Below are 5,594 nucleotides of genomic sequence, written 5' to 3' on the forward strand. Positions count from 1 at the left end.
TCTTTCTTGGTTGGGTCTTTGTGTGGTTTTGGTATCAGGGTAACTGTAGCTTCATAAAAGGAATTTGGCAATGACTTTTCTGTTTCTATATTGTGAAATACATTAAGGAGTATAGGTATTAGCTCTTCTTGGAAGTTCTGGTAGAATTCTGCATTGAAGCCATCTGGTCCTGGGCTTTTTTTAGAGGGGAGATTTTTGATAACAGCTTCAAGTTCTTCGCGACTAACAGGTCTATTTAGATCGTTCACCTGGTCTTGGTTTAGCTTTGGTATATGGTACTTATCTAAAAAAATGTCCATTTCTTTTGCGTTTTTCCAGTTTTGTGGCATACAGGCTTTTGTAGTAATATCTAATGATTCTCTGAATTTCCTCTGTGTCTGTGGTGGGATTTGAAGTCCAGACCAAGCCTGGAGGCTGGGATAGATGTGAGGGACTGGGACTACGTTCCCAACTTAACACTTCCTTTGCATATATTAATGCTTCCAGCTTAGTATCTTTATGACATTCCTGAGTGTTCTAACAAATGGGTCTCTGGGTCTTTATATGTTCCTGGTGCTTTCTCTTGGGTTCTTTCCCTTCCGTTTGCTTGTTTTGTTCAACTCAAATGGGTTCATTTTTGTATCATTTTATTTATTATTATCCATTAAGAAACCTGTTCATTTTCTAATTAGAGGCAGAAAAGGAGTGGATCTGGATCGGAAGGAGGTGGGAGGATCTGGGAGGAGTAGAGGGAGAGAGATCATAGTCATGATATATTATGTAAGAAAAGAATCTCTTTTCCATGAAAAGAAAATAGAAAAGAAAAAATATCCTCCCAAAGTAACAAATGCCTCATTTGTTAACTCTGTAAGTGTTAGTGGAGTGCCACATACATGCCCAGTGCCATGCTGTATGTTGAAGATGCAATGGAGACCAAGACAAATCCTTCCCCACCCTCTAGTGACCTAGATTCTAGTGGAGGAGATAAATGTTGGAAGCAAATATTCTGATTTATTTTAAGGTGGACAGGGTGGGGGGTAAAGGGAAGAGGAGGTCAGTAAGGGACCAAGGAACTTGATCTTAGAGGACAGAGAGGAGACACGAAGCTCCAGCTGTGTGACTGGCTGGGATTGAAGAGTGGAGCCATGAGCACACATGGTGCCGGGGGACAGATGACATCCGTAAGATTTTGTAGTGCATCAGATGTCTTTGATGCTTACACTGAAGGAGGGGAAGTCAGTGAAGCATTAATATTCATTAATGAAATCCAATCTAGTTGTGGTAGAAAAGCTATGGCAGGCAGAATTCCAAGGATTATCCCCAGTACTCCTGTCTTGTACTTATTCCGTCCAAGGCTAATCTAGGCACTCCTGTGGAGGGACTCTGCAGATGGAAATAGAGTTACCAATCGGCAGACCTTGAAATAGATTGCCCTAGATTATATGGATGTGACCGTTCTAATCACGTGTGTGCTTGGAGGAGTGGAGCCCTCTGTCTGGAGAGAGAGAAGGACTGAGGGAGGTAGAGGAACGATGAAGCTGAAGACGATAGCAAAGAGAAGTGAGGCTTCCAAAGGCTTAGACCTGGTCTTCTTTGGGGATACTGAAGGACCCAAAGAGCCAAGAAACAGGGGTTCACTTTAAGAGTTGACAACTGCTCCCCATTAAGTGGTCAGAAGGGAATTAGGGCCTTATGCCCGTATGAAACTGAATTCAGTCAGCAACTTGGGTTATCTTAGGAATGAATCCATCTGCAGTTTGGAGAAAGGAACACAGTCCTCTCAGCACTGACTCCATGAGACCTGGAGCAGTACCCATGGCAGAGGGGATCACTATGGAAACGAGACAGTTTCCAGATGCTGAGCTGGTGGTGACCTTTAAAAGTAGCAACAGAAAGCTGATGCAGGAGTCGGGCATCAACTGAGAAATTAGGACAAAAGTCTACCAAGAGAAGGTGGCATGGGTCTGGCAAAGGTATGGAAACTTACAATGTGATCGACTCCTGTGTTGACTTTGGAGGCAGAGACAGGAGGATGTGGGTCTGAGAAATGGGAAGGAGGGAGCTTTCTGCTGGGAGTCATCTGTGGCAGGAAGAGTTTGCAAAGATGGATATGATGAGGTGGCCAGAAGCAGATTATATAGAGGTTTCTGAATCAAGAATTTTAAACTTTATCATAAAGGAAAATTACTTAATTCTGTCAAATTGTAGACAAATATGAGAGACAGGTTGGCATGTCTTAGTGCAGTTGGCCGTTCTTATCATATGTTTTTTTGGCCCGTTATCAACCATCTACTGCCAGCTGATACGAAGCAGCATGGTTTCTTTTCCACTTGCCAAGCCCACACAAAGACACAACAGTAAAACTAAACAGGGTCAAAGGAAGAAATAGAATTAAAATAATTTGCAAACAATGATTTTCTTCACAAAACTCTAAAAGTAGGTGCCATAAAGTTGAATGAAATGAATGAGAGTGCTTAGCAAACCCTTTGGAAACTAAATCAGATAAATATCAGTATGCACGCCACAATAGTTGAAAAGCAACATCTGAGATAGTACTTAAAAAGCAAAGGAAATGACTAATAATGAACAGAACGGAAAATAGGCAAGCTCATTATAGATAAATGCTATTGAGGGAAATTTAATCATATGTAAAGATAGAACATAATTGATTAGAAAATGCAATCTTTTTTAGAGTTCAATTTTTGTAATTTAATTCAATGAGATTCTAGTCATGTCCCTGCAGACTTTCCTAGTTTCTGAAAATTGGCAGGCTGGTGATAAATTTTATATATTCAGGAAGCCAAGAAATAACCAAGATATTATTTTTAAAAATTGACAGATACCCCAAGTAAACATGCTTTCTACAGGCTGTGAGTGGCAAGGCATGCCACCGAGGCCAAACATCCTGGGGACGGAGCACCCACGGTGGGGAATCGGATAAGGTATTCTTCCCTGTGTGGTGTGTGGTGGTTCCATGAGCCTTGCTACGGGTAGTGAGACATGTAAGGAATTCTTATATGCATAGACCTTCTATATGTTATTGAGTGATGCTTCCTCATGGAATGGGGTCCATCTGTGACCATGGTGACACCATGACAACAGTTAGTGCAGAATGAATCCATAGTCTTATAGTTCCAACACCGTTCAAGACTTAAGGTCTCTTCTAGAGTGCAAGGCAACCATTTAACAGGGAGATTTTTTTTTTCAAATTAACAGATTAAAAGCCAAATCAGGTGCTTCCGGTGCACAGTGACGCAGAGGAAACACGCCGGTCCCAAAGAAGAGGAGGAGAAACTCAACAGAGAAATATCAGCGCACAGTGACGCAGAGGAAACATACCGTTCCCAGACGAGAGGAGAGGAAACTCAACAGAAAGATATCAGATCAAAACCAAGAATGTACCTGAACAGGGTGCAAGTCCTGGTCTCTGGCCTCCATCTTTGGAGGCCCCGCCCCTGTGCCTGCCAAACGTTGGCCCCTCCCCCGAGGAGGGAAGAGGCAGCCCGCCAAAAACCCTGACCACGCCCCCAGTCTGTTTAAACTGCTCCCAGGAAAGTCCCTGTGTGGTCTCTCCCCCTCCCCCATAACCTTTAATTTGGCTCCGTGTCATTTGGCTTGATTGAGATTTTTTTTTTTTTTTTTTGTCTGCAGAGAGCTCATGTTAGGAAAATTCCTAACATAGGGCACACACCACACTGTACAGCTCCCATAACCAGGGACCATGGGATCACCTGGACACTGTGCTGGTTCATCTTCATGGTCAGCTTGACTACATTTAGATGTAACCAGGAGATACCCTCGGGGTATAGCCTGGAGGGTGCCCGGAGAGGTTTAATTAAGGGGGAAGACTTAACCCATGCCTCAGGTGTCTAATCCTGTGATTAAACACCAGGACCAAAAGCAGCTTGACGAGTTGTTTCAGGTTACATTTCCACACTTCAGTCCATCACTGAAGAAAAGAAGGGCAGGGACCTAGAGGCAGGAGTTGATGCAGAGGCCATCCGGGAATGTTGCTTACTGACTTTCCCCTCAAGTCTCCCTCATTTTGTTTTCTTAAACAGTCTAGGACCCTTTTCCTCCAGGTGGCCCCTCCCACAGTGGACTGGGCCCTCCCACATGAGTTACCAAATAAGTAAGAAAATGCATCACACGCTTGCCCACAGGCCAGTCTGGTGGGGGCATTTTCTCAGTTAAGGTTTCCTCTCTTCAGATGACTCTAGCTTATGTCAAATTGACATCAAACAAGTCAGACAACACAGCCTGAGTATAGATGGCACCATCCGTAAACTGGAGTTTGTTGTGTCTGTCCCTATGAGATTAAAACCTTCCATCCTGTAGGGAAGATTCTTAAGCAGGAAGGTAAACAACAACAACAAAATAGCTTCAGGAAGTCTCTGAAACTGACCAGATACAATAGGCCCCTCCCTCCCACAGTATACAAGCCACGTTGCAGCTTCTGAGACCAGACCAGCTGTCTGGAAGAAGCACAGGCCATCTAAGCTGTGTAGAAGTTTAATACCAGAGTCACCTGGAAAGGGCACCCTCCAACCTGCTGAGCTGCCTGAGGGCTGTGCAGTGTGCTCCAGGTTCCCAGCTTTGGGAGCTGTCGCCCATGTTGGGGTGGGCTTTGCTGTTGCAGCTGCCTGGGAGTCATTTCTGCCAGTAAGTTGAAGGCATAAGTCACGAACAATGCCACACCAGTTTGGAGTTATGATTAATAGGGTGTTATTTATTTAAAGGGGAAAAAACTTACAGATCACCGTCCCAGACAACAGCCACCTGCACAACCAGGAAGGGGGTGTAGTCTCCAGCGGAGCAGGAAGTGAAGAGAGAGAGCAGAGGAAGTAGCTGCTTTTTTAAAGGGAGAAAGACCACGCCCCAGGGGCTGGTATCACAGCAGCTATTGGTTGGAGGGGCGGAAGGACCTCCCGCAACAGTAAGTGACATCTTACTCATATTCCCGTAAGAAGCCCCTTGATAAACTAGAGTTCATCAAGTTGGATTTTGGTAGAATCCATACTTTGGTCTGTCACGGACTTCCTATCTAGGGCGAGTAGACATCAATAGTGTCTCCCCTAGAAAAGTTCTGTCGGACAACAGAGTCCCATACTGAATAAAGAGAGAGAGAGATCAGGAAGCCATCTGATTACCAACGTGAGTGCAGCTTTGGCATGGTCGGCTGCCTTATGTACCCACCTCCATGGCTTCCCTGCCACGAATGACTGTACATTCACACAGTCAATCAACGTAGATACTTTTCTTATGTCGCTTTCATCACTGCAACAAGAGTAATGAACAAATAGCAAGGGAAGATGAGACCAATGGCAGCACCCGTCCAGAAAAACACCAAACCCCGAAACTCTAAGACAAACACTCGGGGGTTGAGGTCGTATCAGCAATTATCTAATTCTACCATCGAGAGCTTCTCTGGACCCTTTCTTGGACTCCTAGTTTGTTTTCTATTGCTGTGATTAAAAAAAAAAATCATGACCCAAAGTAACTCAGGAAGGAAAGGATTTATTTGGCGTATGCGTCCGTATTTCAGATCATAATCAAGGGAAGGTAGGGCAGGATCTCAAGGCAGGAACTTGAGGCGGGAATGAAGCAGAAGCCGA

This window comes from Alexandromys fortis, unplaced genomic scaffold, assembly GCF_014885135.2.
Source record: "Alexandromys fortis isolate MF-2015 unplaced genomic scaffold, M_Fortis_MF-2015_v1.1 scaffold_28, whole genome shotgun sequence".
Classification (NCBI taxonomy): domain Eukaryota; kingdom Metazoa; phylum Chordata; class Mammalia; order Rodentia; family Cricetidae; genus Alexandromys; species Alexandromys fortis.